This window comes from Schistocerca cancellata, unplaced genomic scaffold (assembly GCF_023864275.1).
Source record: "Schistocerca cancellata isolate TAMUIC-IGC-003103 unplaced genomic scaffold, iqSchCanc2.1 HiC_scaffold_557, whole genome shotgun sequence".
NCBI classification, from domain to species: Eukaryota; Metazoa; Arthropoda; class Insecta; order Orthoptera; family Acrididae; genus Schistocerca; species Schistocerca cancellata.
Genome location: NW_026046570.1, coordinates 1 through 26,829, shown reverse-complemented (window position 1 = coordinate 26,829; position 26,829 = coordinate 1). Strand labels below are relative to the sequence as shown.

The 26,829-nt window shown below is 48.9% G+C and overlaps 49 non-coding genes across 49 annotated transcripts; all 49 read left to right on the top strand.

Annotated features, from left to right (window-relative positions):
* The first annotated feature begins 25 nt into the window (after positions 1–25).
* On the top strand, positions 26–107 carry Trnas-uga (transfer RNA serine (anticodon UGA)). The gene has a single exon. It is a non-coding gene; the product is annotated as a tRNA-Ser (tRNA).
* Positions 108–718: 611 nt separating this feature from the next.
* Trnaf-gaa (transfer RNA phenylalanine (anticodon GAA)) lies at positions 719–791 on the top strand. The gene has a single exon. It is a non-coding gene; the product is annotated as a tRNA-Phe (tRNA).
* Positions 792–1,334: 543 nt separating this feature from the next.
* Positions 1,335–1,407, top strand: Trnak-uuu (transfer RNA lysine (anticodon UUU)). The gene has a single exon. It is a non-coding gene; the product is annotated as a tRNA-Lys (tRNA).
* A 138-nt stretch (positions 1,408–1,545) lies between these two features.
* Trnas-cga (transfer RNA serine (anticodon CGA)) lies at positions 1,546–1,627 on the top strand. Its single transcript has one exon. It is a non-coding gene; the product is annotated as a tRNA-Ser (tRNA).
* Positions 1,628–2,198: 571 nt separating this feature from the next.
* Trnas-uga (transfer RNA serine (anticodon UGA)) lies at positions 2,199–2,279 on the top strand. The gene has a single exon. It is a non-coding gene; the product is annotated as a tRNA-Ser (tRNA).
* A 612-nt stretch (positions 2,280–2,891) lies between these two features.
* On the top strand, positions 2,892–2,964 carry Trnaf-gaa (transfer RNA phenylalanine (anticodon GAA)). Its single transcript has one exon. It is a non-coding gene; the product is annotated as a tRNA-Phe (tRNA).
* A 540-nt stretch (positions 2,965–3,504) lies between these two features.
* Positions 3,505–3,577, top strand: Trnak-uuu (transfer RNA lysine (anticodon UUU)). Its single transcript has one exon. It is a non-coding gene; the product is annotated as a tRNA-Lys (tRNA).
* Positions 3,578–3,715: 138 nt separating this feature from the next.
* Positions 3,716–3,798, top strand: Trnas-cga (transfer RNA serine (anticodon CGA)). The gene has a single exon. It is a non-coding gene; the product is annotated as a tRNA-Ser (tRNA).
* Positions 3,799–4,369: 571 nt separating this feature from the next.
* Positions 4,370–4,451, top strand: Trnas-uga (transfer RNA serine (anticodon UGA)). Its single transcript has one exon. It is a non-coding gene; the product is annotated as a tRNA-Ser (tRNA).
* Positions 4,452–5,062: 611 nt separating this feature from the next.
* Positions 5,063–5,135, top strand: Trnaf-gaa (transfer RNA phenylalanine (anticodon GAA)). The gene has a single exon. It is a non-coding gene; the product is annotated as a tRNA-Phe (tRNA).
* A 539-nt stretch (positions 5,136–5,674) lies between these two features.
* Positions 5,675–5,747, top strand: Trnak-uuu (transfer RNA lysine (anticodon UUU)). The gene has a single exon. It is a non-coding gene; the product is annotated as a tRNA-Lys (tRNA).
* Positions 5,748–5,885: 138 nt separating this feature from the next.
* Trnas-cga (transfer RNA serine (anticodon CGA)) lies at positions 5,886–5,967 on the top strand. Its single transcript has one exon. It is a non-coding gene; the product is annotated as a tRNA-Ser (tRNA).
* Positions 5,968–6,541: 574 nt separating this feature from the next.
* Trnas-uga (transfer RNA serine (anticodon UGA)) lies at positions 6,542–6,623 on the top strand. The gene has a single exon. It is a non-coding gene; the product is annotated as a tRNA-Ser (tRNA).
* A 611-nt stretch (positions 6,624–7,234) lies between these two features.
* Trnaf-gaa (transfer RNA phenylalanine (anticodon GAA)) lies at positions 7,235–7,307 on the top strand. The gene has a single exon. It is a non-coding gene; the product is annotated as a tRNA-Phe (tRNA).
* A 539-nt stretch (positions 7,308–7,846) lies between these two features.
* On the top strand, positions 7,847–7,919 carry Trnak-uuu (transfer RNA lysine (anticodon UUU)). Its single transcript has one exon. It is a non-coding gene; the product is annotated as a tRNA-Lys (tRNA).
* A 138-nt stretch (positions 7,920–8,057) lies between these two features.
* Trnas-cga (transfer RNA serine (anticodon CGA)) lies at positions 8,058–8,139 on the top strand. Its single transcript has one exon. It is a non-coding gene; the product is annotated as a tRNA-Ser (tRNA).
* Positions 8,140–8,713: 574 nt separating this feature from the next.
* Positions 8,714–8,795, top strand: Trnas-uga (transfer RNA serine (anticodon UGA)). The gene has a single exon. It is a non-coding gene; the product is annotated as a tRNA-Ser (tRNA).
* Positions 8,796–9,406: 611 nt separating this feature from the next.
* Trnaf-gaa (transfer RNA phenylalanine (anticodon GAA)) lies at positions 9,407–9,479 on the top strand. Its single transcript has one exon. It is a non-coding gene; the product is annotated as a tRNA-Phe (tRNA).
* Positions 9,480–10,018: 539 nt separating this feature from the next.
* Trnak-uuu (transfer RNA lysine (anticodon UUU)) lies at positions 10,019–10,091 on the top strand. The gene has a single exon. It is a non-coding gene; the product is annotated as a tRNA-Lys (tRNA).
* Positions 10,092–10,229: 138 nt separating this feature from the next.
* Positions 10,230–10,311, top strand: Trnas-cga (transfer RNA serine (anticodon CGA)). The gene has a single exon. It is a non-coding gene; the product is annotated as a tRNA-Ser (tRNA).
* A 572-nt stretch (positions 10,312–10,883) lies between these two features.
* Trnas-uga (transfer RNA serine (anticodon UGA)) lies at positions 10,884–10,965 on the top strand. The gene has a single exon. It is a non-coding gene; the product is annotated as a tRNA-Ser (tRNA).
* Positions 10,966–11,576: 611 nt separating this feature from the next.
* Positions 11,577–11,649, top strand: Trnaf-gaa (transfer RNA phenylalanine (anticodon GAA)). Its single transcript has one exon. It is a non-coding gene; the product is annotated as a tRNA-Phe (tRNA).
* Positions 11,650–12,188: 539 nt separating this feature from the next.
* Positions 12,189–12,261, top strand: Trnak-uuu (transfer RNA lysine (anticodon UUU)). The gene has a single exon. It is a non-coding gene; the product is annotated as a tRNA-Lys (tRNA).
* A 138-nt stretch (positions 12,262–12,399) lies between these two features.
* Positions 12,400–12,481, top strand: Trnas-cga (transfer RNA serine (anticodon CGA)). The gene has a single exon. It is a non-coding gene; the product is annotated as a tRNA-Ser (tRNA).
* Positions 12,482–13,053: 572 nt separating this feature from the next.
* Trnas-uga (transfer RNA serine (anticodon UGA)) lies at positions 13,054–13,135 on the top strand. The gene has a single exon. It is a non-coding gene; the product is annotated as a tRNA-Ser (tRNA).
* Positions 13,136–13,746: 611 nt separating this feature from the next.
* Trnaf-gaa (transfer RNA phenylalanine (anticodon GAA)) lies at positions 13,747–13,819 on the top strand. Its single transcript has one exon. It is a non-coding gene; the product is annotated as a tRNA-Phe (tRNA).
* A 539-nt stretch (positions 13,820–14,358) lies between these two features.
* Trnak-uuu (transfer RNA lysine (anticodon UUU)) lies at positions 14,359–14,431 on the top strand. Its single transcript has one exon. It is a non-coding gene; the product is annotated as a tRNA-Lys (tRNA).
* Positions 14,432–14,569: 138 nt separating this feature from the next.
* Trnas-cga (transfer RNA serine (anticodon CGA)) lies at positions 14,570–14,651 on the top strand. The gene has a single exon. It is a non-coding gene; the product is annotated as a tRNA-Ser (tRNA).
* A 571-nt stretch (positions 14,652–15,222) lies between these two features.
* Positions 15,223–15,304, top strand: Trnas-uga (transfer RNA serine (anticodon UGA)). Its single transcript has one exon. It is a non-coding gene; the product is annotated as a tRNA-Ser (tRNA).
* Positions 15,305–15,915: 611 nt separating this feature from the next.
* On the top strand, positions 15,916–15,988 carry Trnaf-gaa (transfer RNA phenylalanine (anticodon GAA)). The gene has a single exon. It is a non-coding gene; the product is annotated as a tRNA-Phe (tRNA).
* Positions 15,989–16,527: 539 nt separating this feature from the next.
* On the top strand, positions 16,528–16,600 carry Trnak-uuu (transfer RNA lysine (anticodon UUU)). The gene has a single exon. It is a non-coding gene; the product is annotated as a tRNA-Lys (tRNA).
* A 138-nt stretch (positions 16,601–16,738) lies between these two features.
* Trnas-cga (transfer RNA serine (anticodon CGA)) lies at positions 16,739–16,820 on the top strand. Its single transcript has one exon. It is a non-coding gene; the product is annotated as a tRNA-Ser (tRNA).
* Positions 16,821–17,392: 572 nt separating this feature from the next.
* On the top strand, positions 17,393–17,474 carry Trnas-uga (transfer RNA serine (anticodon UGA)). Its single transcript has one exon. It is a non-coding gene; the product is annotated as a tRNA-Ser (tRNA).
* A 611-nt stretch (positions 17,475–18,085) lies between these two features.
* Positions 18,086–18,158, top strand: Trnaf-gaa (transfer RNA phenylalanine (anticodon GAA)). The gene has a single exon. It is a non-coding gene; the product is annotated as a tRNA-Phe (tRNA).
* Positions 18,159–18,697: 539 nt separating this feature from the next.
* Trnak-uuu (transfer RNA lysine (anticodon UUU)) lies at positions 18,698–18,770 on the top strand. The gene has a single exon. It is a non-coding gene; the product is annotated as a tRNA-Lys (tRNA).
* Positions 18,771–18,908: 138 nt separating this feature from the next.
* Trnas-cga (transfer RNA serine (anticodon CGA)) lies at positions 18,909–18,990 on the top strand. Its single transcript has one exon. It is a non-coding gene; the product is annotated as a tRNA-Ser (tRNA).
* A 572-nt stretch (positions 18,991–19,562) lies between these two features.
* Positions 19,563–19,644, top strand: Trnas-uga (transfer RNA serine (anticodon UGA)). The gene has a single exon. It is a non-coding gene; the product is annotated as a tRNA-Ser (tRNA).
* A 611-nt stretch (positions 19,645–20,255) lies between these two features.
* Trnaf-gaa (transfer RNA phenylalanine (anticodon GAA)) lies at positions 20,256–20,328 on the top strand. Its single transcript has one exon. It is a non-coding gene; the product is annotated as a tRNA-Phe (tRNA).
* A 539-nt stretch (positions 20,329–20,867) lies between these two features.
* On the top strand, positions 20,868–20,940 carry Trnak-uuu (transfer RNA lysine (anticodon UUU)). Its single transcript has one exon. It is a non-coding gene; the product is annotated as a tRNA-Lys (tRNA).
* A 138-nt stretch (positions 20,941–21,078) lies between these two features.
* Trnas-cga (transfer RNA serine (anticodon CGA)) lies at positions 21,079–21,160 on the top strand. The gene has a single exon. It is a non-coding gene; the product is annotated as a tRNA-Ser (tRNA).
* A 572-nt stretch (positions 21,161–21,732) lies between these two features.
* On the top strand, positions 21,733–21,814 carry Trnas-uga (transfer RNA serine (anticodon UGA)). Its single transcript has one exon. It is a non-coding gene; the product is annotated as a tRNA-Ser (tRNA).
* Positions 21,815–22,425: 611 nt separating this feature from the next.
* On the top strand, positions 22,426–22,498 carry Trnaf-gaa (transfer RNA phenylalanine (anticodon GAA)). The gene has a single exon. It is a non-coding gene; the product is annotated as a tRNA-Phe (tRNA).
* Positions 22,499–23,037: 539 nt separating this feature from the next.
* On the top strand, positions 23,038–23,110 carry Trnak-uuu (transfer RNA lysine (anticodon UUU)). Its single transcript has one exon. It is a non-coding gene; the product is annotated as a tRNA-Lys (tRNA).
* Positions 23,111–23,248: 138 nt separating this feature from the next.
* Trnas-cga (transfer RNA serine (anticodon CGA)) lies at positions 23,249–23,330 on the top strand. Its single transcript has one exon. It is a non-coding gene; the product is annotated as a tRNA-Ser (tRNA).
* A 572-nt stretch (positions 23,331–23,902) lies between these two features.
* On the top strand, positions 23,903–23,984 carry Trnas-uga (transfer RNA serine (anticodon UGA)). The gene has a single exon. It is a non-coding gene; the product is annotated as a tRNA-Ser (tRNA).
* Positions 23,985–24,595: 611 nt separating this feature from the next.
* Trnaf-gaa (transfer RNA phenylalanine (anticodon GAA)) lies at positions 24,596–24,668 on the top strand. The gene has a single exon. It is a non-coding gene; the product is annotated as a tRNA-Phe (tRNA).
* A 539-nt stretch (positions 24,669–25,207) lies between these two features.
* Trnak-uuu (transfer RNA lysine (anticodon UUU)) lies at positions 25,208–25,280 on the top strand. The gene has a single exon. It is a non-coding gene; the product is annotated as a tRNA-Lys (tRNA).
* A 138-nt stretch (positions 25,281–25,418) lies between these two features.
* Positions 25,419–25,500, top strand: Trnas-cga (transfer RNA serine (anticodon CGA)). The gene has a single exon. It is a non-coding gene; the product is annotated as a tRNA-Ser (tRNA).
* Positions 25,501–26,073: 573 nt separating this feature from the next.
* Positions 26,074–26,155, top strand: Trnas-uga (transfer RNA serine (anticodon UGA)). The gene has a single exon. It is a non-coding gene; the product is annotated as a tRNA-Ser (tRNA).
* The last annotated feature ends 674 nt before the right edge of the window (positions 26,156–26,829 follow it).

Sequence of the window (26,829 nt, the reverse complement as noted above, 5' to 3'; positions counted from 1 at the left end):
TTGTCGGGAGTCGCTTCCGCCACCGGCAGTCGTGGCCGAGTGGTTAAGGCGTCTGACTTGAAATCAGATTCCCTCTGGGAGCGTAGGTTCGAGTCCTGCCGACTGCGAAAATTTTCTCGCTCTCAAAAGGCGGACGTTGAGCTGCATCCTAGCAGTTGCGTCACTACTAAACACGTGGGTCACCAGCAATGTGCAGTGTTATTTGATCGAGGGCGCAGCGTTACAGTCGCCCCCAGAAGCCGCAGCTCATCTCCTAGTCTCACAGCCGTCCACCAGGTGTTAGTACAAGTGTCGCCTCACTGGGCAGTGCAGATGTGTCCATTTTAGCTTGCAGACGATGACGTGTAGCAATTTATGAGCTAACGCAAGTCGAATGTTTTACCGTGTGTATCTGCTAGATACTGCCTCTCATATGGTGGAGAGGCTCACTCCTTCTTGTGTCTCGTTCTCTGCACACGAGTTGCCCCTGGCATCGATATAGCACGTGTTTTCTAGCGTCAGCGTGGCGTCACGTCAAGTCAGCGAATTCAATATCACACGAATCGAGTCGACATGTTTGCTTGTTACGATGACGGAAGCTGAAGAAATGTGTGTGGAACTTCACTGCATCGGCTGCTCGCCCTTCAGCGTCCCTATGTCTTATCAGACGAAGGTGACTGTGAAATTGGCAACGAGGCACAAATTAACGAACACATGCAAATGGCAACCTTCGACGTCAGCCGAAATAGCTCAGTTGGGAGAGCGTTAGACTGAAGATCTAAAGGTCCCTGGTTCGATCCCGGGTTTCGGCAGGTATTCGTTTTCATGCGACGCCAATGGAATTACTCTGCGTTTGTGATAATGCAACTACCGCTGACAACAAAACTGACCCTCTCCTGTAGCTGTTCTGGTTGTCTATTGCATGCCATAAGAGGAACTTACTAGACAACTAACTCCCTTAGAAGCAAAAGAATTAAAAATATCCTACCGACTGCATTCCCTTTTCTGTGTCAGGTGGTGAAGAACATCTTCAACGGAACCGTGAAATGAGCGAAAGCGTGGGAAACATTGCATTCGAAAGAAATGCTTGTGAATTTTCCAATTGCCCAGTGAGTGTCGACAAAACACGTAAATTCTCTGCTCCAACGTATGAGACGTAACAACTGGTACAATTTGTTGTTGCATCGTGTGTCAGCAGTCTTCGATAGTGTGTTACGGGCTTAGCGCGATAAGTTTGTAGACAGCATTTGGGCGACGTTTTATTAGTAACGGCCCCATGCAGCGATTGAACAACAGTAAAGGACATGAGTCAATGTATAGTTGTGCATCGTGGGAGGTTTTGCAGCCTTGTGTGAGCCCGGATAGCTCAGTCGGTAGAGCATTAGGCTTTTAACCTAAGGGTCCAGGGTTCAAGTCCCTGTCCGGGCGGAAATTTTAATACTTTGGTAGCGATTCGTCTGGTAGCGGTGGAAACGCTACGGAAAATAATGCAGCTACGCCGTTTTCTGACACCACAGTGTTTTAAACGGTAGCAGTTGCATGTGTCGAGAGAACACCGCGCTAACGGCAGTCGTGGCCGAGTGGTTAAGGCGTCTGACTCGAAATCAGATTCCCTCTGGGAGCGTAGGTTCGAATCCTACCGGCTGCGTGCGATTTTGCGTAAAGAGGAGCAAACGTTTTCGCACACATGTGACATGCGTGGGCGAATGCGGGTGCAACCAGTGATGCATTCTCAACAAGACGAAAATTTCCGTTTTAAGAATACTGAGTTTTCGCGACGACAGCTACTTACTGTGCCTTTCGGTTCACCTCGCACTGACGCTGGGACTGCAGAAAGCCGTCGCTGAGATGGTGAGTACACAGATGTGCTCGAAAGTGTTGGACAGAGCGGACATTTCATTTTCTTTTTATGAATCGCAATTTCAATCATTCGAGTGCGGCAAAAGCAGTGGTGCAGCGTTTTTTTTTTTCTTTTCTTAAGATCTCGCAGCTGCTTGGAGGTATGTCCATCGTTTTAAGACGACAGAAAACTAGCGTCAGCGGTGCGTCAGTGGGAAGTCGGTGAAGTCGCCATTGGAGCCATAAGTCAGTGGGAAATTAGTACACTTTCGTAACGGCTAATGGAAACCCTACAGCAAAGAGTGAGGCCACGCCGTTTTCTGCCATCAGATTGCTTCTAAAGATGGCGCTTCACTTGTCGGGAGTCGCTTCCGCCACCGGCAGTCGTGGCCGAGTGGTTAAGGCGTCTGACTTGAAATCAGATTCCTCTGGGAGCGTAGGTTCGAGTCCTGCCGACTGCGAAAATTTTCTCGCTCTCAAAAGGCGGACGTTGAGCTGCATCCTAGCAGTTGCGTCACTACTAAACACGTGGGTCACCAGCAATGTGCAGTGTTATTTGATCGAGGGCGCAGCGTTACAGTCGCCCCCAGAAGCCGCAGCTCATCTCCTAGTCTCACAGCCGTCCACCAGGTGTTAGTACAAGTGTCGCCTCACTGGGCAGTGCAGATGTGTCCATTTTAGCTTGCAGACGATGACGTGTAGCAATTTATGAGCTAACGCAAGTCGAATGTTTTACCGTGTGTATCTGCTAGATACTGCCTCTCATATGGTGGAGAGGCTCACTCCTTCTTGTGTCTCGTTCTCTGCACACGAGTTGCCCCTGGCATCGATATAGCACGTGTTTTTCTAGCGTCAGCGTGGCGTCACGTCAAGTCAGCGAATTCAATATCACACGAATCGAGTCGACATGTTTGCTTGTTACGATGACGGAAGCTGAAGAAATGTGTGTGGAACTTCACTGCATCGGCTGCTCGCCCTTCAGCGTCCCTATGTCTTATCAGACGAAGGTGACTGTGAAATTGGCAACGAGGCACAAATTAACGAACACATGCAAATGGCAACCTTCGACGTCAGCCGAAATAGCTCAGTTGGGAGAGCGTTAGACTGAAGATCTAAAGGTCCCTGGTTCGATCCCGGGTTTCGGCAGGTATTCGTTTTCATGCGACGCCAATGGAATTACTCTGCGTTTGTGATAATGCAACTACCGCTGACAACAAAACTGACCCTCTCCTGTAGCTGTTCTGGTTGTCTATTGCATGCCATAAGAGGAACTTACTAGACAACTAACTCCCTTAGAAGCAAAAGAATTAAAAATATCCTACCGACTGCATTCCCTTTTCTGTGTCAGGTGGTGAAGAACATCTTCAACGGAACCGTGAAATGAGCGAAAGCGTGGGAAACATTGCATTCGAAATGCTTGTGAATTTTCCAATTGCCCAGTGAGTGTCGACAAAACACGTAAATTCTCTGCTCCAACGTATGAGACGTAACAACTGGTACAATTTGTTGTTGCATCGTGTGTCAGCAGTCCTTCGATAGTGTGTTACGGGCTTAGCGCGATAAGTTTGTAGACAGCATTTGGGCGACGTTTTATTAGTAACGGCCCCATGCAGCGATTGAACAACAGTAAAGGACATGAGTCAATGTATAGTTGTGCATCGTGGGAGGTTTTGCAGCCTTGTGTGAGCCCGGATAGCTCAGTCGGTAGAGCATTAGGCTTTTAACCTAAGGGTCCAGGGTTCAAGTCCCTGTCCGGGCGGAAATTTTAATACTTTGGTAGCGATTCGTCTGGTAGCGGTGGAAACGCTACGGAAAATAATGCAGCTACGCCGTTTTCTGACACCACAGTGTTTTAAACGGTAGCAGTTGCATGTGTCGAGAGAACACCGCGCTAACGGCAGTCGTGGCCGAGTGGTTAAGGCGTCTGACTCGAAATCAGATTCCCCTCTGGGAGCGTAGGTTCGAATCCTACCGGCTGCGTGCGATTTTGCGTAAAGAGGAGCAAACGTTTTCGCACACATGTGACATGCGTGGGCGAATGCGGGTGCAACCAGTGATGCCATTCTCAACAAGACGAAAATTTCCGTTTTAAGAATACTGAGTTTTCGCGACGACAGCTACTTACTGTGCCTTTCGGTTCACCTCGCACTGACGCTGGGACTGCAGAAAGCCGTCGCTGAGATGGTGAGTACACAGATGTGCTCGAAAGTGTTGGACAGAGCGGACATTTCATTTTCTTTTTATGAATCGCAATTTCAATCATTCGAGTGCGGCAAAAGCAGTGGTGCAGCGTTTTTTTTTTCTTTTCTTAAGATCTCGCAGCTGCTTGGAGGTATGTCCATCGTTTTAAGACGACAGAAAACTAGCGTCAGCGGTGCGTCAGTGGGAAGTCGGTGAAGTCGCCATTGGAGCCATAAGTCAGTGGGAAATTAGTACACTTTCGTAACGGCTAATGGAAACCCTACAGCAAAGAGTGAGGCCACGCCGTTTTCTGCCATCAGATTGCTTCTAAAGATGGCGGCTTCACTTGTCGGGAGTCGCTTCCGCCACGGCAGTCGTGGCCGAGTGGTTAAGGCGTCTGACTTGAAATCAGATTCCCTCTGGGAGCGTAGGTTCGAGTCCTGCCGACTGCGAAAATTTTCTCGCTCTCAAAAGGCGGACGTTGAGCTGCATCCTAGCAGTTGCGTCACTACTAAACACGTGGGTCACCAGCAATGTGCAGTGTTATTTGATCGAGGGCGCAGCGTTACAGTCGCCCCCAGAAGCCGCAGCTCATCTCCTAGTCTCACAGCCGTCCACCAGGTGTTAGTACAAGTGTCGCCTCACTGGGCAGTGCAGATGTGTCCATTTTAGCTTGCAGACGATGACGTGTAGCAATTTATGAGCTAACGCAAGTCGAATGTTTTACCGTGTGTATCTGCTAGATACTGCCTCTCATATGGTGGAGAGGCTCACTCCTTCTTGTGTCTCGTTCTCTGCACACGAGTTGCCCCTGGCATCGATATAGCACGTGTTTTCTAGCGTCAGCGTGGCGTCACGTCAAGTCAGCGAATTCAATATCACACGAATCGAGTCGACATGTTTGCTTGTTACGATGACGGAAGCTGAAGAAATGTGTGTGGAACTTCACTGCATCGGCTGCTCGCCCTTCAGCGTCCCTATGTCTTATCAGACGAAGGTGACTGTGAAATTGGCAACGAGGCACAAATTAACGAACACATGCAAATGGCAACCTTCGACGTCAGCCGAAATAGCTCAGTTGGGAGAGCGTTAGACTGAAGATCTAAAGGTCCCTGGTTCGATCCCGGGTTTCGGCAGGTATTCGTTTTCATGCGACGCCAATGGAATTACTCTGCGTTTGTGATAATGCAACTACCGCTGACAACAAAACTGACCCTCTCCTGTAGCTGTTCTGGTTGTCTATTGCATGCCATAAGAGGAACTTACTAGACAACTAACTCCCTTAGAAGCAAAAGAATTAAAAATATCCTACCGACTGCATTCCCTTTTCTGTGTCAGGTGGTGAAGAACATCTTCAACGGAACCGTGAAATGAGCGAAAGCGTGGGAAACATTGCATTCGAAATGCTTGTGAATTTTCCAATTGCCCAGTGAGTGTCGACAAAACACGTAAATTCTCTGCTCCAACGTATGAGACGTAACAACTGGTACAATTTGTTGTTGCATCGTGTGTCAGCAGTCTTCGATAGTGTGTTACGGGCTTAGCGCGATAAGTTTGTAGACAGCATTTGGGCGACGTTTTATTAGTAACGGCCCCATGCAGCGATTGAACAACAGTAAAGGACATGAGTCAATGTATAGTTGTGCATCGTGGGAGGTTTTGCAGCCTTGTGTGAGCCCGGATAGCTCAGTCGGTAGAGCATTAGGCTTTTAACCTAAGGGTCCAGGGTTCAAGTCCCTGTCCGGGCGGAAATTTTAATACTTTGGTAGCGATTCGTCTGGTAGCGGTGGAAACGCTACGGAAAATAATGCAGCTACGCCGTTTTCTGACACCACAGTGTTTTAAACGGTAGCAGTTGCATGTGTCGAGAGAACACCGCGCTAACGGCAGTCGTGGCCGAGTGGTTAAGGCGTCTGACTCGAAATCAGATTCCCTCTGGGAGCGTAGGTTCGAATCCTACCGGCTGCGTGCGATTTTGCGTAAAGAGGAGCAAACGTTTTCGCACACATGTGACATGCGTGGGCGAATGCGGGTGCAACCAGTGATGCCATTCTCAACAAGACGAAAATTTCCGTTTTAAGAATACTGAGTTTTCGCGACGACAGCTACTTACTGTGCCTTTCGGTTCACCTCGCACTGACGCTGGGACTGCAGAAAGCCGTCGCTGAGATGGTGAGTACACAGATGTGCTCGAAAGTGTTGGACAGAGCGGACATTTCATTTTCTTTTTATGAATCGCAATTTCAATCATTCGAGTGCGGCAAAAGCAGTGGTGCAGCGTTTTTTTTTTTTCTTTTCTTAAGATCTCGCAGCTGCTTGGAGGTATGTCCATCGTTTTAAGACGACAGAAAACTAGCGTCAGCGGTGCGTCAGTGGGAAGTCGGTGAAGTCGCCATTGGAGCCATAAGTCAGTGGGAAATTAGTACACTTTCGTAACGGCTAATGGAAACCCTACAGCAAAGAGTGAGGCCACGCCGTTTTCTGCCATCAGATTGCTTCTAAAGATGGCGGCTTCACTTGTCGGGAGTCGCTTCCGCCACCGGCAGTCGTGGCCGAGTGGTTAAGGCGTCTGACTTGAAATCAGATTCCCTCTGGGAGCGTAGGTTCGAGTCCTGCCGACTGCGAAAATTTTCTCGCTCTCAAAAGGCGGACGTTGAGCTGCATCCTAGCAGTTGCGTCACTACTAAACACGTGGGTCACCAGCAATGTGCAGTGTTATTTGATCGAGGGCGCAGCGTTACAGTCGCCCCCAGAAGCCGCAGCTCATCTCCTAGTCTCACAGCCGTCCACCAGGTGTTAGTACAAGTGTCGCCTCACTGGGCAGTGCAGATGTGTCCATTTTAGCTTGCAGACGATGACGTGTAGCAATTTATGAGCTAACGCAAGTCGAATGTTTTACCGTGTGTATCTGCTAGATACTGCCTCTCATATGGTGGAGAGGCTCACTCCTTCTTGTGTCTCGTTCTCTGCACACGAGTTGCCCCTGGCATCGATATAGCACGTGTTTTCTAGCGTCAGCGTGGCGTCACGTCAAGTCAGCGAATTCAATATCACACGAATCGAGTCGACATGTTTGCTTGTTACGATGACGGAAGCTGAAGAAATGTGTGTGGAACTTCACTGCATCGGCTGCTCGCCCTTCAGCGTCCCTATGTCTTATCAGACGAAGGTGACTGTGAAATTGGCAACGAGGCACAAATTAACGAACACATGCAAATGGCAACCTTCGACGTCAGCCGAAATAGCTCAGTTGGGAGAGCGTTAGACTGAAGATCTAAAGGTCCCTGGTTCGATCCCGGGTTTCGGCAGGTATTCGTTTTCATGCGACGCCAATGGAATTACTCTGCGTTTGTGATAATGCAACTACCGCTGACAACAAAACTGACCCTCTCCTGTAGCTGTTCTGGTTGTCTATTGCATGCCATAAGAGGAACTTACTAGACAACTAACTCCCTTAGAAGCAAAAGAATTAAAAATATCCTACCGACTGCATTCCCTTTTCTGTGTCAGGTGGTGAAGAACATCTTCAACGGAACCGTGAAATGAGCGAAAGCGTGGGAAACATTGCATTCGAAATGCTTGTGAATTTTCCAATTGCCCAGTGAGTGTCGACAAAACACGTAAATTCTCTGCTCCAACGTATGAGACGTAACAACTGGTACAATTTGTTGTTGCATCGTGTGTCAGCAGTCTTCGATAGTGTGTTACGGGCTTAGCGCGATAAGTTTGTAGACAGCATTTGGGCGACGTTTTATTAGTAACGGCCCCATGCAGCGATTGAACAACAGTAAAGGACATGAGTCAATGTATAGTTGTGCATCGTGGGAGGTTTTGCAGCCTTGTGTGAGCCCGGATAGCTCAGTCGGTAGAGCATTAGGCTTTTAACCTAAGGGTCCAGGGTTCAAGTCCCTGTCCGGGCGGAAATTTTAATACTTTGGTAGCGATTCGTCTGGTAGCGGTGGAAACGCTACGGAAAATAATGCAGCTACGCCGTTTTCTGACACCACAGTGTTTTAAACGGTAGCAGTTGCATGTGTCGAGAGAACACCGCGCTAACGGCAGTCGTGGCCGAGTGGTTAAGGCGTCTGACTCGAAATCAGATTCCCTCTGGGAGCGTAGGTTCGAATCCTACCGGCTGCGTGCGATTTTGCGTAAAGAGGAGCAAACGTTTTCGCACACATGTGACATGCGTGGGCGAATGCGGGTGCAACCAGTGATGCCATTCTCAACAAGACGAAAATTTCCGTTTTAAGAATACTGAGTTTTCGCGACGACAGCTACTTACTGTGCCTTTCGGTTCACCTCGCACTGACGCTGGGACTGCAGAAAGCCGTCGCTGAGATGGTGAGTACACAGATGTGCTCGAAAGTGTTGGACAGAGCGGACATTTCATTTTCTTTTTATGAATCGCAATTTCAATCATTCGAGTGCGGCAAAAGCAGTGGTGCAGCGTTTTTTTTTTTTCTTTTCTTAAGATCTCGCAGCTGCTTGGAGGTATGTCCATCGTTTTAAGACGACAGAAAACTAGCGTCAGCGGTGCGTCAGTGGGAAGTCGGTGAAGTCGCCATTGGAGCCATAAGTCAGTGGGAAATTAGTACACTTTCGTAACGGCTAATGGAAACCCTACAGCAAAGAGTGAGGCCACGCCGTTTTCTGCCATCAGATTGCTTCTAAAGATGGCGGCTTCACTTGTCGGGAGTCGCTTCCGCCACCGGCAGTCGTGGCCGAGTGGTTAAGGCGTCTGACTTGAAATCAGATTCCCTCTGGGAGCGTAGGTTCGAGTCCTGCCGACTGCGAAAATTTTCTCGCTCTCAAAAGGCGGACGTTGAGCTGCATCCTAGCAGTTGCGTCACTACTAAACACGTGGGTCACCAGCAATGTGCAGTGTTATTTGATCGAGGGCGCAGCGTTACAGTCGCCCCCAGAAGCCGCAGCTCATCTCCTAGTCTCACAGCCGTCCACCAGGTGTTAGTACAAGTGTCGCCTCACTGGGCAGTGCAGATGTGTCCATTTTAGCTTGCAGACGATGACGTGTAGCAATTTATGAGCTAACGCAAGTCGAATGTTTTACCGTGTGTATCTGCTAGATACTGCCTCTCATATGGTGGAGAGGCTCACTCCTTCTTGTGTCTCGTTCTCTGCACACGAGTTGCCCCTGGCATCGATATAGCACGTGTTTTCTAGCGTCAGCGTGGCGTCACGTCAAGTCAGCGAATTCAATATCACACGAATCGAGTCGACATGTTTGCTTGTTACGATGACGGAAGCTGAAGAAATGTGTGTGGAACTTCACTGCATCGGCTGCTCGCCCTTCAGCGTCCCTATGTCTTATCAGACGAAGGTGACTGTGAAATTGGCAACGAGGCACAAATTAACGAACACATGCAAATGGCAACCTTCGACGTCAGCCGAAATAGCTCAGTTGGGAGAGCGTTAGACTGAAGATCTAAAGGTCCCTGGTTCGATCCCGGGTTTCGGCAGGTATTCGTTTTCATGCGACGCCAATGGAATTACTCTGCGTTTGTGATAATGCAACTACCGCTGACAACAAAACTGACCCTCTCCTGTAGCTGTTCTGGTTGTCTATTGCATGCCATAAGAGGAACTTACTAGACAACTAACTCCCTTAGAAGCAAAAGAATTAAAAATATCCTACCGACTGCATTCCCTTTTCTGTGTCAGGTGGTGAAGAACATCTTCAACGGAACCGTGAAATGAGCGAAAGCGTGGGAAACATTGCATTCGAAATGCTTGTGAATTTTCCAATTGCCCAGTGAGTGTCGACAAAACACGTAAATTCTCTGCTCCAACGTATGAGACGTAACAACTGGTACAATTTGTTGTTGCATCGTGTGTCAGCAGTCTTCGATAGTGTGTTACGGGCTTAGCGCGATAAGTTTGTAGACAGCATTTGGGCGACGTTTTATTAGTAACGGCCCCATGCAGCGATTGAACAACAGTAAAGGACATGAGTCAATGTATAGTTGTGCATCGTGGGAGGTTTTGCAGCCTTGTGTGAGCCCGGATAGCTCAGTCGGTAGAGCATTAGGCTTTTAACCTAAGGGTCCAGGGTTCAAGTCCCTGTCCGGGCGGAAATTTTAATACTTTGGTAGCGATTCGTCTGGTAGCGGTGGAAACGCTACGGAAAATAATGCAGCTACGCCGTTTTCTGACACCACAGTGTTTTAAACGGTAGCAGTTGCATGTGTCGAGAGAACACCGCGCTAACGGCAGTCGTGGCCGAGTGGTTAAGGCGTCTGACTCGAAATCAGATTCCCTCTGGGAGCGTAGGTTCGAATCCTACCGGCTGCGTGCGATTTTGCGTAAAGAGGAGCAAACGTTTTCGCACACATGTGACATGCGTGGGCGAATGCGGGTGCAACCAGTGATGCCATTCTCAACAAGACGAAAATTTCCGTTTTAAGAATACTGAGTTTTCGCGACGACAGCTACTTACTGTGCCTTTCGGTTCACCTCGCACTGACGCTGGGACTGCAGAAAGCCGTCGCTGAGATGGTGAGTACACAGATGTGCTCGAAAGTGTTGGACAGAGCGGACATTTCATTTTCTTTTTATGAATCGCAATTTCAATCATTCGAGTGCGGCAAAAGCAGTGGTGCAGCGTTTTTTTTTTCTTTTCTTAAGATCTCGCAGCTGCTTGGAGGTATGTCCATCGTTTTAAGACGACAGAAAACTAGCGTCAGCGGTGCGTCAGTGGGAAGTCGGTGAAGTCGCCATTGGAGCCATAAGTCAGTGGGAAATTAGTACACTTTCGTAACGGCTAATGGAAACCCTACAGCAAAGAGTGAGGCCACGCCGTTTTCTGCCATCAGATTGCTTCTAAAGATGGCGGCTTCACTTGTCGGGAGTCGCTTCCGCCACCGGCAGTCGTGGCCGAGTGGTTAAGGCGTCTGACTTGAAATCAGATTCCCTCTGGGAGCGTAGGTTCGAGTCCTGCCGACTGCGAAAATTTTCTCGCTCTCAAAAGGCGGACGTTGAGCTGCATCCTAGCAGTTGCGTCACTACTAAACACGTGGGTCACCAGCAATGTGCAGTGTTATTTGATCGAGGGCGCAGCGTTACAGTCGCCCCCAGAAGCCGCAGCTCATCTCCTAGTCTCACAGCCGTCCACCAGGTGTTAGTACAAGTGTCGCCTCACTGGGCAGTGCAGATGTGTCCATTTTAGCTTGCAGACGATGACGTGTAGCAATTTATGAGCTAACGCAAGTCGAATGTTTTACCGTGTGTATCTGCTAGATACTGCCTCTCATATGGTGGAGAGGCTCACTCCTTCTTGTGTCTCGTTCTCTGCACACGAGTTGCCCCTGGCATCGATATAGCACGTGTTTTCTAGCGTCAGCGTGGCGTCACGTCAAGTCAGCGAATTCAATATCACACGAATCGAGTCGACATGTTTGCTTGTTACGATGACGGAAGCTGAAGAAATGTGTGTGGAACTTCACTGCATCGGCTGCTCGCCCTTCAGCGTCCCTATGTCTTATCAGACGAAGGTGACTGTGAAATTGGCAACGAGGCACAAATTAACGAACACATGCAAATGGCAACCTTCGACGTCAGCCGAAATAGCTCAGTTGGGAGAGCGTTAGACTGAAGATCTAAAGGTCCCTGGTTCGATCCCGGGTTTCGGCAGGTATTCGTTTTCATGCGACGCCAATGGAATTACTCTGCGTTTGTGATAATGCAACTACCGCTGACAACAAAACTGACCCTCTCCTGTAGCTGTTCTGGTTGTCTATTGCATGCCATAAGAGGAACTTACTAGACAACTAACTCCCTTAGAAGCAAAAGAATTAAAAATATCCTACCGACTGCATTCCCTTTTCTGTGTCAGGTGGTGAAGAACATCTTCAACGGAACCGTGAAATGAGCGAAAGCGTGGGAAACATTGCATTCGAAATGCTTGTGAATTTTCCAATTGCCCAGTGAGTGTCGACAAAACACGTAAATTCTCTGCTCCAACGTATGAGACGTAACAACTGGTACAATTTGTTGTTGCATCGTGTGTCAGCAGTCTTCGATAGTGTGTTACGGGCTTAGCGCGATAAGTTTGTAGACAGCATTTGGGCGACGTTTTATTAGTAACGGCCCCATGCAGCGATTGAACAACAGTAAAGGACATGAGTCAATGTATAGTTGTGCATCGTGGGAGGTTTTGCAGCCTTGTGTGAGCCCGGATAGCTCAGTCGGTAGAGCATTAGGCTTTTAACCTAAGGGTCCAGGGTTCAAGTCCCTGTCCGGGCGGAAATTTTAATACTTTGGTAGCGATTCGTCTGGTAGCGGTGGAAACGCTACGGAAAATAATGCAGCTACGCCGTTTTCTGACACCACAGTGTTTTAAACGGTAGCAGTTGCATGTGTCGAGAGAACACCGCGCTAACGGCAGTCGTGGCCGAGTGGTTAAGGCGTCTGACTCGAAATCAGATTCCCTCTGGGAGCGTAGGTTCGAATCCTACCGGCTGCGTGCGATTTTGCGTAAAGAGGAGCAAACGTTTTCGCACACATGTGACATGCGTGGGCGAATGCGGGTGCAACCAGTGATGCCATTCTCAACAAGACGAAAATTTCCGTTTTAAGAATACTGAGTTTTCGCGACGACAGCTACTTACTGTGCCTTTCGGTTCACCTCGCACTGACGCTGGGACTGCAGAAAGCCGTCGCTGAGATGGTGAGTACACAGATGTGCTCGAAAGTGTTGGACAGAGCGGACATTTCATTTTCTTTTTATGAATCGCAATTTCAATCATTCGAGTGCGGCAAAAGCAGTGGTGCAGCGTTTTTTTTTTCTTTTCTTAAGATCTCGCAGCTGCTTGGAGGTATGTCCATCGTTTTAAGACGACAGAAAACTAGCGTCAGCGGTGCGTCAGTGGGAAGTCGGTGAAGTCGCCATTGGAGCCATAAGTCAGTGGGAAATTAGTACACTTTCGTAACGGCTAATGGAAACCCTACAGCAAAGAGTGAGGCCACGCCGTTTTCTGCCATCAGATTGCTTCTAAAGATGGCGGCTTCACTTGTCGGGAGTCGCTTCCGCCACCGGCAGTCGTGGCCGAGTGGTTAAGGCGTCTGACTTGAAATCAGATTCCCTCTGGGAGCGTAGGTTCGAGTCCTGCCGACTGCGAAAATTTTCTCGCTCTCAAAAGGCGGACGTTGAGCTGCATCCTAGCAGTTGCGTCACTACTAAACACGTGGGTCACCAGCAATGTGCAGTGTTATTTGATCGAGGTCGCAGCGTTACAGTCGCCCCCAGAAGCCGCAGCTCATCTCCTAGTCTCACAGCCGTCCACCAGGTGTTAGTACAAGTGTCGCCTCACTGGGCAGTGCAGATGTGTCCATTTTAGCTTGCAGACGATGACGTGTAGCAATTTATGAGCTAACGCAAGTCGAATGTTTTACCGTGTGTATCTGCTAGATACTGCCTCTCATATGGTGGAGAGGCTCACTCCTTCTTGTGTCTCGTTCTCTGCACACGAGTTGCCCCTGGCATCGATATAGCACGTGTTTTCTAGCGTCAGCGTGGCGTCACGTCAAGTCAGCGAATTCAATATCACACGAATCGAGTCGACATGTTTGCTTGTTACGATGACGGAAGCTGAAGAAATGTGTGTGGAACTTCACTGCATCGGCTGCTCGCCCTTCAGCGTCCCTATGTCTTATCAGACGAAGGTGACTGTGAAATTGGCAACGAGGCACAAATTAACGAACACATGCAAATGGCAACCTTCGACGTCAGCCGAAATAGCTCAGTTGGGAGAGCGTTAGACTGAAGATCTAAAGGTCCCTGGTTCGATCCCGGGTTTCGGCAGGTATTCGTTTTCATGCGACGCCAATGGAATTACTCTGCGTTTGTGATAATGCAACTACCGCTGACAACAAAACTGACCCTCTCCTGTAGCTGTTCTGGTTGTCTATTGCATGCCATAAGAGGAACTTACTAGACAACTAACTCCCTTAGAAGCAAAAGAATTAAAAATATCCTACCGACTGCATTCCCTTTTCTGTGTCAGGTGGTGAAGAACATCTTCAACGGAACCGTGAAATGAGCGAAAGCGTGGGAAACATTGCATTCGAAATGCTTGTGAATTTTCCAATTGCCCAGTGAGTGTCGACAAAACACGTAAATTCTCTGCTCCAACGTATGAGACGTAACAACTGGTACAATTTGTTGTTGCATCGTGTGTCAGCAGTCTTCGATAGTGTGTTACGGGCTTAGCGCGATAAGTTTGTAGACAGCATTTGGGCGACGTTTTATTAGTAACGGCCCCATGCAGCGATTGAACAACAGTAAAGGACATGAGTCAATGTATAGTTGTGCATCGTGGGAGGTTTTGCAGCCTTGTGTGAGCCCGGATAGCTCAGTCGGTAGAGCATTAGGCTTTTAACCTAAGGGTCCAGGGTTCAAGTCCCTGTCCGGGCGGAAATTTTAATACTTTGGTAGCGATTCGTCTGGTAGCGGTGGAAACGCTACGGAAAATAATGCAGCTACGCCGTTTTCTGACACCACAGTGTTTTAAACGGTAGCAGTTGCATGTGTCGAGAGAACACCGCGCTAACGGCAGTCGTGGCCGAGTGGTTAAGGCGTCTGACTCGAAATCAGATTCCCTCTGGGAGCGTAGGTTCGAATCCTACCGGCTGCGTGCGATTTTGCGTAAAGAGGAGCAAACGTTTTCGCACACATGTGACATGCGTGGGCGAATGCGGGTGCAACCAGTGATGCCATTCTCAACAAGACGAAAATTTCCGTTTTAAGAATACTGAGTTTTCGCGACGACAGCTACTTACTGTGCCTTTCGGTTCACCTCGCACTGACGCTGGGACTGCAGAAAGCCGTCGCTGAGATGGTGAGTACACAGATGTGCTCGAAAGTGTTGGACAGAGCGGACATTTCATTTTCTTTTTATGAATCGCAATTTCAATCATTCGAGTGCGGCAAAAGCAGTGGTGCAGCGTTTTTTTTTCTTTTCTTAAGATCTCGCAGCTGCTTGGAGGTATGTCCATCGTTTTAAGACGACAGAAAACTAGCGTCAGCGGTGCGTCAGTGGGAAGTCGGTGAAGTCGCCATTGGAGCCATAAGTCAGTGGGAAATTAGTACACTTTCGTAACGGCTAATGGAAACCCTACAGCAAAGAGTGAGGCCACGCCGTTTTCTGCCATCAGATTGCTTCTAAAGATGGCGGCTTCACTTGTCGGGAGTCGCTTCCGCCACCGGCAGTCGTGGCCGAGTGGTTAAGGCGTCTGACTTGAAATCAGATTCCCTCTGGGAGCGTAGGTTCGAGTCCTGCCGACTGCGAAAATTTTCTCGCTCTCAAAAGGCGGACGTTGAGCTGCATCCTAGCAGTTGCGTCACTACTAAACACGTGGGTCACCAGCAATGTGCAGTGTTATTTGATCGAGGGCGCAGCGTTACAGTCGCCCCCAGAAGCCGCAGCTCATCTCCTAGTCTCACAGCCGTCCACCAGGTGTTAGTACAAGTGTCGCCTCACTGGGCAGTGCAGATGTGTCCATTTTAGCTTGCAGACGATGACGTGTAGCAATTTATGAGCTAACGCAAGTCGAATGTTTTACCGTGTGTATCTGCTAGATACTGCCTCTCATATGGTGGAGAGGCTCACTCCTTCTTGTGTCTCGTTCTCTGCACACGAGTTGCCCCTGGCATCGATATAGCACGTGTTTTCTAGCGTCAGCGTGGCGTCACGTCAAGTCAGCGAATTCAATATCACACGAATCGAGTCGACATGTTTGCTTGTTACGATGACGGAAGCTGAAGAAATGTGTGTGGAACTTCACTGCATCGGCTGCTCGCCCTTCAGCGTCCCTATGTCTTATCAGACGAAGGTGACTGTGAAATTGGCAACGAGGCACAAATTAACGAACACATGCAAATGGCAACCTTCGACGTCAGCCGAAATAGCTCAGTTGGGAGAGCGTTAGACTGAAGATCTAAAGGTCCCTGGTTCGATCCCGGGTTTCGGCAGGTATTCGTTTTCATGCGACGCCAATGGAATTACTCTGCGTTTGTGATAATGCAACTACCGCTGACAACAAAACTGACCCTCTCCTGTAGCTGTTCTGGTTGTCTATTGCATGCCATAAGAGGAACTTACTAGACAACTAACTCCCTTAGAAGCAAAAGAATTAAAAATATCCTACCGACTGCATTCCCTTTTCTGTGTCAGGTGGTGAAGAACATCTTCAACGGAACCGTGAAATGAGCGAAAGCGTGGGAAACATTGCATTCGAAATGCTTGTGAATTTTCCAATTGCCCAGTGAGTGTCGACAAAACACGTAAATTCTCTGCTCCAACGTATGAGACGTAACAACTGGTACAATTTGTTGTTGCATCGTGTGTCAGCAGTCTTCGATAGTGTGTTACGGGCTTAGCGCGATAAGTTTGTAGACAGCATTTGGGCGACGTTTTATTAGTAACGGCCCCATGCAGCGATTGAACAACAGTAAAGGACATGAGTCAATGTATAGTTGTGCATCGTGGGAGGTTTTGCAGCCTTGTGTGAGCCCGGATAGCTCAGTCGGTAGAGCATTAGGCTTTTAACCTAAGGGTCCAGGGTTCAAGTCCCTGTCCGGGCGGAAATTTTAATACTTTGGTAGCGATTCGTCTGGTAGCGGTGGAAACGCTACGGAAAATAATGCAGCTACGCCGTTTTCTGACACCACAGTGTTTTAAACGGTAGCAGTTGCATGTGTCGAGAGAACACCGCGCTAACGGCAGTCGTGGCCGAGTGGTTAAGGCGTCTGACTCGAAATCAGATTCCCTCTGGGAGCGTAGGTTCGAATCCTACCGGCTGCGTGCGATTTTGCGTAAAGAGGAGCAAACGTTTTCGCACACATGTGACATGCGTGGGCGAATGCGGGTGCAACCAGTGATGCCATTCTCAACAAGACGAAAATTTCCGTTTTAAGAATACTGAGTTTTCGCGACGACAGCTACTTACTGTGCCTTTCGGTTCACCTCGCACTGACGCTGGGACTGCAGAAAGCCGTCGCTGAGATGGTGAGTACACAGATGTGCTCGAAAGTGTTGGACAGAGCGGACATTTCATTTTCTTTTTATGAATCGCAATTTCAATCATTCGAGTGCGGCAAAAGCAGTGGTGCAGCGTTTTTTTTTTCTTTTCTTAAGATCTCGCAGCTGCTTGGAGGTATGTCCATCGTTTTAAGACGACAGAAAACTAGCGTCAGCGGTGCGTCAGTGGGAAGTCGGTGAAGTCGCCATTGGAGCCATAAGTCAGTGGGAAATTAGTACACTTTCGTAACGGCTAATGGAAACCCTACAGCAAAGAGTGAGGCCACGCCGTTTTCTGCCATCAGATTGCTTCTAAAGATGGCGGCTTCACTTGTCGGGAGTCGCTTCCGCCACCGGCAGTCGTGGCCGAGTGGTTAAGGCGTCTGACTTGAAATCAGATTCCCTCTGGGAGCGTAGGTTCGAGTCCTGCCGACTGCGAAAATTTTCTCGCTCTCAAAAGGCGGACGTTGAGCTGCATCCTAGCAGTTGCGTCACTACTAAACACGTGGGTCACCAGCAATGTGCAGTGTTATTTGATCGAGGGCGCAGCGTTACAGTCGCCCCCAGAAGCCGCAGCTCATCTCCTAGTCTCACAGCCGTCCACCAGGTGTTAGTACAAGTGTCGCCTCACTGGGCAGTGCAGATGTGTCCATTTTAGCTTGCAGACGATGACGTGTAGCAATTTATGAGCTAACGCAAGTCGAATGTTTTACCGTGTGTATCTGCTAGATACTGCCTCTCATATGGTGGAGAGGCTCACTCCTTCTTGTGTCTCGTTCTCTGCACACGAGTTGCCCCTGGCATCGATATAGCACGTGTTTTCTAGCGTCAGCGTGGCGTCACGTCAAGTCAGCGAATTCAATATCACACGAATCGAGTCGACATGTTTGCTTGTTACGATGACGGAAGCTGAAGAAATGTGTGTGGAACTTCACTGCATCGGCTGCTCGCCCTTCAGCGTCCCTATGTCTTATCAGACGAAGGTGACTGTGAAATTGGCAACGAGGCACAAATTAACGAACACATGCAAATGGCAACCTTCGACGTCAGCCGAAATAGCTCAGTTGGGAGAGCGTTAGACTGAAGATCTAAAGGTCCCTGGTTCGATCCCGGGTTTCGGCAGGTATTCGTTTTCATGCGACGCCAATGGAATTACTCTGCGTTTGTGATAATGCAACTACCGCTGACAACAAAACTGACCCTCTCCTGTAGCTGTTCTGGTTGTCTATTGCATGCCATAAGAGGAACTTACTAGACAACTAACTCCCTTAGAAGCAAAAGAATTAAAAATATCCTACCGACTGCATTCCCTTTTCTGTGTCAGGTGGTGAAGAACATCTTCAACGGAACCGTGAAATGAGCGAAAGCGTGGGAAACATTGCATTCGAAATGCTTGTGAATTTTCCAATTGCCCAGTGAGTGTCGACAAAACACGTAAATTCTCTGCTCCAACGTATGAGACGTAACAACTGGTACAATTTGTTGTTGCATCGTGTGTCAGCAGTCTTCGATAGTGTGTTACGGGCTTAGCGCGATAAGTTTGTAGACAGCATTTGGGCGACGTTTTATTAGTAACGGCCCCATGCAGCGATTGAACAACAGTAAAGGACATGAGTCAATGTATAGTTGTGCATCGTGGGAGGTTTTGCAGCCTTGTGTGAGCCCGGATAGCTCAGTCGGTAGAGCATTAGGCTTTTAACCTAAGGGTCCAGGGTTCAAGTCCCTGTCCGGGCGGAAATTTTAATACTTTGGTAGCGATTCGTCTGGTAGCGGTGGAAACGCTACGGAAAATAATGCAGCTACGCCGTTTTCTGACACCACAGTGTTTTAAACGGTAGCAGTTGCATGTGTCGAGAGAACACCGCGCTAACGGCAGTCGTGGCCGAGTGGTTAAGGCGTCTGACTCGAAATCAGATTCCCTCTGGGAGCGTAGGTTCGAATCCTACCGGCTGCGTGCGATTTTGCGTAAAGAGGAGCAAACGTTTTCGCACACATGTGACATGCGTGGGCGAATGCGGGTGCAACCAGTGATGCCATTCTCAACAAGACGAAAATTTCCGTTTTAAGAATACTGAGTTTTCGCGACGACAGCTACTTACTGTGCCTTTCGGTTCACCTCGCACTGACGCTGGGACTGCAGAAAGCCGTCGCTGAGATGGTGAGTACACAGATGTGCTCGAAAGTGTTGGACAGAGCGGACATTTCATTTTCTTTTTATGAATCGCAATTTCAATCATTCGAGTGCGGCAAAAGCAGTGGTGCAGCGTTTTTTTTTTCTTTTCTTAAGATCTCGCAGCTGCTTGGAGGTATGTCCATCGTTTTAAGACGACAGAAAACTAGCGTCAGCGGTGCGTCAGTGGGAAGTCGGTGAAGTCGCCATTGGAGCCATAAGTCAGTGGGAAATTAGTACACTTTCGTAACGGCTAATGGAAACCCTACAGCAAAGAGTGAGGCCACGCCGTTTTCTGCCATCAGATTGCTTCTAAAGATGGCGGCTTCACTTGTCGGGAGTCGCTTCCGCCACCGGCAGTCGTGGCCGAGTGGTTAAGGCGTCTGACTTGAAATCAGATTCCCTCTGGGAGCGTAGGTTCGAGTCCTGCCGACTGCGAAAATTTTCTCGCTCTCAAAAGGCGGACGTTGAGCTGCATCCTAGCAGTTGCGTCACTACTAAACACGTGGGTCACCAGCAATGTGCAGTGTTATTTGATCGAGGGCGCAGCGTTACAGTCGCCCCCAGAAGCCGCAGCTCATCTCCTAGTCTCACAGCCGTCCACCAGGTGTTAGTACAAGTGTCGCCTCACTGGGCAGTGCAGATGTGTCCATTTTAGCTTGCAGACGATGACGTGTAGCAATTTATGAGCTAACGCAAGTCGAATGTTTTACCGTGTGTATCTGCTAGATACTGCCTCTCATATGGTGGAGAGGCTCACTCCTTCTTGTGTCTCGTTCTCTGCACACGAGTTGCCCCTGGCATCGATATAGCACGTGTTTTCTAGCGTCAGCGTGGCGTCACGTCAAGTCAGCGAATTCAATATCACACGAATCGAGTCGACATGTTTGCTTGTTACGATGACGGAAGCTGAAGAAATGTGTGTGGAACTTCACTGCATCGGCTGCTCGCCCTTCAGCGTCCCTATGTCTTATCAGACGAAGGTGACTGTGAAATTGGCAACGAGGCACAAATTAACGAACACATGCAAATGGCAACCTTCGACGTCAGCCGAAATAGCTCAGTTGGGAGAGCGTTAGACTGAAGATCTAAAGGTCCCTGGTTCGATCCCGGGTTTCGGCAGGTATTCGTTTTCATGCGACGCCAATGGAATTACTCTGCGTTTGTGATAATGCAACTACCGCTGACAACAAAACTGACCCTCTCCTGTAGCTGTTCTGGTTGTCTATTGCATGCCATAAGAGGAACTTACTAGACAACTAACTCCCTTAGAAGCAAAAGAATTAAAAATATCCTACCGACTGCATTCCCTTTTCTGTGTCAGGTGGTGAAGAACATCTTCAACGGAACCGTGAAATGAGCGAAAGCGTGGGAAACATTGCATTCGAAATGCTTGTGAATTTTCCAATTGCCCAGTGAGTGTCGACAAAACACGTAAATTCTCTGCTCCAACGTATGAGACGTAACAACTGGTACAATTTGTTGTTGCATCGTGTGTCAGCAGTCTTCGATAGTGTGTTACGGGCTTAGCGCGATAAGTTTGTAGACAGCATTTGGGCGACGTTTTATTAGTAACGGCCCCATGCAGCGATTGAACAACAGTAAAGGACATGAGTCAATGTATAGTTGTGCATCGTGGGAGGTTTTGCAGCCTTGTGTGAGCCCGGATAGCTCAGTCGGTAGAGCATTAGGCTTTTAACCTAAGGGTCCAGGGTTCAAGTCCCTGTCCGGGCGGAAATTTTAATACTTTGGTAGCGATTCGTCTGGTAGCGGTGGAAACGCTACGGAAAATAATGCAGCTACGCCGTTTTCTGACACCACAGTGTTTTAAACGGTAGCAGTTGCATGTGTCGAGAGAACACCGCGCTAACGGCAGTCGTGGCCGAGTGGTTAAGGCGTCTGACTCGAAATCAGATTCCCTCTGGGAGCGTAGGTTCGAATCCTACCGGCTGCGTGCGATTTTGCGTAAAGAGGAGCAAACGTTTTCGCACACATGTGACATGCGTGGGCGAATGCGGGTGCAACCAGTGATGCCATTCTCAACAAGACGAAAATTTCCGTTTTAAGAATACTGAGTTTTCGCGACGACAGCTACTTACTGTGCCTTTCGGTTCACCTCGCACTGACGCTGGGACTGCAGAAAGCCGTCGCTGAGATGGTGAGTACACAGATGTGCTCGAAAGTGTTGGACAGAGCGGACATTTCATTTTCTTTTTATGAATCGCAATTTCAATCATTCGAGTGCGGCAAAAGCAGTGGTGCAGCGTTTTTTTTTTCTTTTCTTAAGATCTCGCAGCTGCTTGGAGGTATGTCCATCGTTTTAAGACGACAGAAAACTAGCGTCAGCGGTGCGTCAGTGGGAAGTCGGTGAAGTCGCCATTGGAGCCATAAGTCAGTGGGAAATTAGTACACTTTCGTAACGGCTAATGGAAACCCTACAGCAAAGAGTGAGGCCACGCCGTTTTCTGCCATCAGATTGCTTCTAAAGATGGCGGCTTCACTTGTCGGGAGTCGCTTCCGCCACCGGCAGTCGTGGCCGAGTGGTTAAGGCGTCTGACTTGAAATCAGATTCCCTCTGGGAGCGTAGGTTCGAGTCCTGCCGACTGCGAAAATTTTCTCGCTCTCAAAAGGCGGACGTTGAGCTGCATCCTAGCAGTTGCGTCACTACTAAACACGTGGGTCACCAGCAATGTGCAGTGTTATTTGATCGAGGGCGCAGCGTTACAGTCGCCCCCAGAAGCCGCAGCTCATCTCCTAGTCTCACAGCCGTCCACCAGGTGTTAGTACAAGTGTCGCCTCACTGGGCAGTGCAGATGTGTCCATTTTAGCTTGCAGACGATGACGTGTAGCAATTTATGAGCTAACGCAAGTCGAATGTTTTACCGTGTGTATCTGCTAGATACTGCCTCTCATATGGTGGAGAGGCTCACTCCTTCTTGTGTCTCGTTCTCTGCACACGAGTTGCCCCTGGCATCGATATAGCACGTGTTTTCTAGCGTCAGCGTGGCGTCACGTCAAGTCAGCGAATTCAATATCACACGAATCGAGTCGACATGTTTGCTTGTTACGATGACGGAAGCTGAAGAAATGTGTGTGGAACTTCACTGCATCGGCTGCTCGCCCTTCAGCGTCCCTATGTCTTATCAGACGAAGGTGACTGTGAAATTGGCAACGAGGCACAAATTAACGAACACATGCAAATGGCAACCTTCGACGTCAGCCGAAATAGCTCAGTTGGGAGAGCGTTAGACTGAAGATCTAAAGGTCCCTGGTTCGATCCCGGGTTTCGGCAGGTATTCGTTTTCATGCGACGCCAATGGAATTACTCTGCGTTTGTGATAATGCAACTACCGCTGACAACAAAACTGACCCTCTCCTGTAGCTGTTCTGGTTGTCTATTGCATGCCATAAGAGGAACTTACTAGACAACTAACTCCCTTAGAAGCAAAAGAATTAAAAATATCCTACCGACTGCATTCCCTTTTCTGTGTCAGGTGGTGAAGAACATCTTCAACGGAACCGTGAAATGAGCGAAAGCGTGGGAAACATTGCATTCGAAATGCTTGTGAATTTTCCAATTGCCCAGTGAGTGTCGACAAAACACGTAAATTCTCTGCTCCAACGTATGAGACGTAACAACTGGTACAATTTGTTGTTGCATCGTGTGTCAGCAGTCTTCGATAGTGTGTTACGGGCTTAGCGCGATAAGTTTGTAGACAGCATTTGGGCGACGTTTTATTAGTAACGGCCCCATGCAGCGATTGAACAACAGTAAAGGACATGAGTCAATGTATAGTTGTGCATCGTGGGAGGTTTTGCAGCCTTGTGTGAGCCCGGATAGCTCAGTCGGTAGAGCATTAGGCTTTTAACCTAAGGGTCCAGGGTTCAAGTCCCTGTCCGGGCGGAAATTTTAATACTTTGGTAGCGATTCGTCTGGTAGCGGTGGAAACGCTACGGAAAATAATGCAGCTACGCCGTTTTCTGACACCACAGTGTTTTAAACGGTAGCAGTTGCATGTGTCGAGAGAACACCGCGCTAACGGCAGTCGTGGCCGAGTGGTTAAGGCGTCTGACTCGAAATCAGATTCCCTCTGGGAGCGTAGGTTCGAATCCTACCGGCTGCGTGCGATTTTGCGTAAAGAGGAGCAAACGTTTTCGCACACATGTGACATGCGTGGGCGAATGCGGGTGCAACCAGTGATGCCATTCTCAACAAGACGAAAATTTCCGTTTTAAGAATACTGAGTTTTCGCGACGACAGCTACTTACTGTGCCTTTCGGTTCACCTCGCACTGACGCTGGGACTGCAGAAAGCCGTCGCTGAGATGGTGAGTACACAGATGTGCTCGAAAGTGTTGGACAGAGCGGACATTTCATTTTCTTTTTATGAATCGCAATTTCAATCATTCGAGTGCGGCAAAAGCAGTGGTGCAGCGTTTTTTTTTTCTTTTCTTAAGATCTCGCAGCTGCTTGGAGGTATGTCCATCGTTTTAAGACGACAGAAAACTAGCGTCAGCGGTGCGTCAGTGGGAAGTCGGTGAAGTCGCCATTGGAGCCATAAGTCAGTGGGAAATTAGTACACTTTCGTAACGGCTAATGGAAACCCTACAGCAAAGAGTGAGGCCACGCCGTTTTCTGCCATCAGATTGCTTCTAAAGATGGCGGCTTCACTTGTCGGGAGTCGCTTCCGCCACCGGCAGTCGTGGCCGAGTGGTTAAGGCGTCTGACTTGAAATCAGATTCCCTCTGGGAGCGTAGGTTCGAGTCCTGCCGACTGCGAAAATTTTCTCGCTCTCAAAAGGCGGACGTTGAGCTGCATCCTAGCAGTTGCGTCACTACTAAACACGTGGGTCACCAGCAATGTGCAGTGTTATTTGATCGAGGGCGCAGCGTTACAGTCGCCCCCAGAAGCCGCAGCTCATCTCCTAGTCTCACAGCCGTCCACCAGGTGTTAGTACAAGTGTCGCCTCACTGGGCAGTGCAGATGTGTCCATTTTAGCTTGCAGACGATGACGTGTAGCAATTTATGAGCTAACGCAAGTCGAATGTTTTACCGTGTGTATCTGCTAGATACTGCCTCTCATATGGTGGAGAGGCTCACTCCTTCTTGTGTCTCGTTCTCTGCACACGAGTTGCCCCTGGCATCGATATAGCACGTGTTTTCTAGCGTCAGCGTGGCGTCACGTCAAGTCAGCGAATTCAATATCACACGAATCGAGTCGACATGTTTGCTTGTTACGATGACGGAAGCTGAAGAAATGTGTGTGGAACTTCACTGCATCGGCTGCTCGCCCTTCAGCGTCCCTATGTCTTATCAGACGAAGGTGACTGTGAAATTGGCAACGAGGCACAAATTAACGAACACATGCAAATGGCAACCTTCGACGTCAGCCGAAATAGCTCAGTTGGGAGAGCGTTAGACTGAAGATCTAAAGGTCCCTGGTTCGATCCCGGGTTTCGGCAGGTATTCGTTTTCATGCGACGCCAATGGAATTACTCTGCGTTTGTGATAATGCAACTACCGCTGACAACAAAACTGACCCTCTCCTGTAGCTGTTCTGGTTGTCTATTGCATGCCATAAGAGGAACTTACTAGACAACTAACTCCCTTAGAAGCAAAAGAATTAAAAATATCCTACCGACTGCATTCCCTTTTCTGTGTCAGGTGGTGAAGAACATCTTCAACGGAACCGTGAAATGAGCGAAAGCGTGGGAAACATTGCATTCGAAATGCTTGTGAATTTTCCAATTGCCCAGTGAGTGTCGACAAAACACGTAAATTCTCTGCTCCAACGTATGAGACGTAACAACTGGTACAATTTGTTGTTGCATCGTGTGTCAGCAGTCTTCGATAGTGTGTTACGGGCTTAGCGCGATAAGTTTGTAGACAGCATTTGGGCGACGTTTTATTAGTAACGGCCCCATGCAGCGATTGAACAACAGTAAAGGACATGAGTCAATGTATAGTTGTGCATCGTGGGAGGTTTTGCAGCCTTGTGTGAGCCCGGATAGCTCAGTCGGTAGAGCATTAGGCTTTTAACCTAAGGGTCCAGGGTTCAAGTCCCTGTCCGGGCGGAAATTTTAATACTTTGGTAGCGATTCGTCTGGTAGCGGTGGAAACGCTACGGAAAATAATGCAGCTACGCCGTTTTCTGACACCACAGTGTTTTAAACGGTAGCAGTTGCATGTGTCGAGAGAACACCGCGCTAACGGCAGTCGTGGCCGAGTGGTTAAGGCGTCTGACTCGAAATCAGATTCCCTCTGGGAGCGTAGGTTCGAATCCTACCGGCTGCGTGCGATTTTGCGTAAAGAGGAGCAAACGTTTTCGCACACATGTGACATGCGTGGGCGAATGCGGGTGCAACCAGTGATGCCATTCTCAACAAGACGAAAATTTCCGTTTTAAGAATACTGAGTTTTCGCGACGACAGCTACTTACTGTGCCTTTCGGTTCACCTCGCACTGACGCTGGGACTGCAGAAAGCCGTCGCTGAGATGGTGAGTACACAGATGTGCTCGAAAGTGTTGGACAGAGCGGACATTTCATTTTCTTTTTATGAATCGCAATTTCAATCATTCGAGTGCGGCAAAAGCAGTGGTGCAGCGTTTTTTTTTTTCTTTTCTTAAGATCTCGCAGCTGCTTGGAGGTATGTCCATCGTTTTAAGACGACAGAAAACTAGCGTCAGCGGTGCGTCAGTGGGAAGTCGGTGAAGTCGCCATTGGAGCCATAAGTCAGTGGGAAATTAGTACACTTTCGTAACGGCTAATGGAAACCCTACAGCAAAGAGTGAGGCCACGCCGTTTTCTGCCATCAGATTGCTTCTAAAGATGGCGGCTTCACTTGTCGGGAGTCGCTTCCGCCACCGGCAGTCGTGGCCGAGTGGTTAAGGCGTCTGACTTGAAATCAGATTCCCTCTGGGAGCGTAGGTTCGAGTCCTGCCGACTGCGAAAATTTTCTCGCTCTCAAAAGGCGGACGTTGAGCTGCATCCTAGCAGTTGCGTCACTACTAAACACGTGGGTCACCAGCAATGTGCAGTGTTATTTGATCGAGGGCGCAGCGTTACAGTCGCCCCCAGAAGCCGCAGCTCATCTCCTAGTCTCACAGCCGTCCACCAGGTGTTAGTACAAGTGTCGCCTCACTGGGCAGTGCAGATGTGTCCATTTTAGCTTGCAGACGATGACGTGTAGCAATTTATGAGCTAACGCAAGTCGAATGTTTTACCGTGTGTATCTGCTAGATACTGCCTCTCATATGGTGGAGAGGCTCACTCCTTCTTGTGTCTCGTTCTCTGCACACGAGTTGCCCCTGGCATCGATATAGCACGTGTTTTCTAGCGTCAGCGTGGCGTCACGTCAAGTCAGCGAATTCAATATCACACGAATCGAGTCGACATGTTTGCTTGTTACGATGACGGAAGCTGAAGAAATGTGTGTGGAACTTCACTGCATCGGCTGCTCGCCCTTCAGCGTCCCTATGTCTTATCAGACGAAGGTGACTGTGAAATTGGCAACGAGGCACAAATTAACGAACACATGCAAATGGCAACCTTCGACGTCAGCCGAAATAGCTCAGTTGGGAGAGCGTTAGACTGAAGATCTAAAGGTCCCTGGTTCGATCCCG